The following is a 1682-nucleotide window of genomic DNA, read 5'->3' on the forward strand; positions in this document are numbered from 1 at the left end:
CAACAAGCACTTCAGGTCCTCCTTGAGAAAGTAACAATACACTTTCAGCAAGCAAAATTGTGTTGTCTGCAATCTGCATAACACAGGTTATTGATGAGTCTCTCTCCGACCGTGAAGCCACATTCCTCTTCACAGACTCCAGCTTCTTCAATAATTTGTTCAGAATACAGATTGAAAAGGTATGGAGAGAGAATACAACCCTGACACACTTCCTTCTTAATTTTAAACCATCCAGTGTTTCCCTGCTCTGTTCACACAACAGCCTCCTGGTCCAGATACAGGTTTTAAATGTGCACAATTCAGTGCTCTAGTATTCCCATTCTTCTCAATGCCGGACACAACTTGTAATCCACACAATATTGGCAGTCAATACTAGGCCAGGGGAGGACTATGTATGAGTCAGACCAACAATTACTCATATGCAAGTTCATATTGAGGCAGAAGAAAACGAAAATAAGTCCACAGGAACCACAATATGATCTTGAATCCATTCCATCTGAATTTCAAGATCATCTTAAGAATAGATTTGGGGCATTGAACACCAATGATCGAAGGCCAAATGAATTGTGGAATGACATCAGCCATGAAGAAAGCAAAAGGTAATTACAGAAACAGAGGAGAAAACAAACAAATTAACAACAACAACAACAACAAACCAACCCCCAAAAACCCAAAGTGAATGTCAGAAGAGGTTCTAAGGATTGCACTAGAGCTTCAAGAAGCCAAAACGAAGGGGGGAAATGCTGAAGTAAAAGAGTTGAGCAGGAAATATCAAAGGCCAGCTTAAAAGACAAAGCAAAGTACTATAATGGAATGTGCAGAAAGTTGGAATTGGAGAATAAAAAGGAAGAACTTACTCTGAATTTCTCAAGGAGAGAGAGCAGAAAAACAAACTTAAACCTTGAATCACAAGAGGGAAAGATTCCATGCGCAATATACTGAATGACCCAGAAAGCATCAAAAGAAGATGGAGGAAACAGAAAAGATCATTGTACCAAAAAAAAAAATAGCTGATCAGTACTGAAAAATTGCAAGAAGTACCATATGAGCATGCATCAGTGGTAATGAAGCAGGAATGAAGAGTAAGCAATAAAAAATTCATTAAATAGGACATAACATGGACATTTACAAAGGACAATAAATGGAGTGCAAGAAGTCTGTCACAGAAGGTTGCCTGATTTTTGGAAAAATTATTCATTCATTCTTATGTCAGAATCAACTCACAGCTGATCCTCCAGCAAATTTACAAAGCTGTAAGTCACACAGGAGGAAATTGTCCATCTTTCTCCCAAGGGTATACTGGTAGATTTGGGTTAACAGAAAAACTCCCTGAGGATTACACCACTAGAGAAAATACTACGACTTTCATCAAGTACACATAATTCTCTAAACTGATATCCTTGCTCTTTAACACTTTGAAGAGATTCTTGCCAAAATAATTGTCTATGAAACTTGTCTTTTGATTTCTTACCTCTTGTTACCATGGAGGTTGAGAATGAAGAGAAGTAAAATGAAATTATTTACAAGTTAAATCTTTTCTCCATTTACCATGATGCTGCCTATTGGTCTAGTGAAAGGGCTTATATTCCTAATATTTTGGTATCATCAATATTTACTGTGTAGTCTTGATCTTTCTCAGTAGCTGCTTCAAGTTTTTATCACTTTCTATAACTAAAGGTGTG

This window comes from Elephantulus edwardii, unplaced genomic scaffold (genome assembly GCF_000299155.1).
Source record: "Elephantulus edwardii isolate Elephantulus edwardi_28Jun2011 unplaced genomic scaffold, EleEdw1.0 scaffold00133, whole genome shotgun sequence".
NCBI lineage: Eukaryota > Metazoa > Chordata > Mammalia > Macroscelidea > Macroscelididae > Elephantulus > Elephantulus edwardii.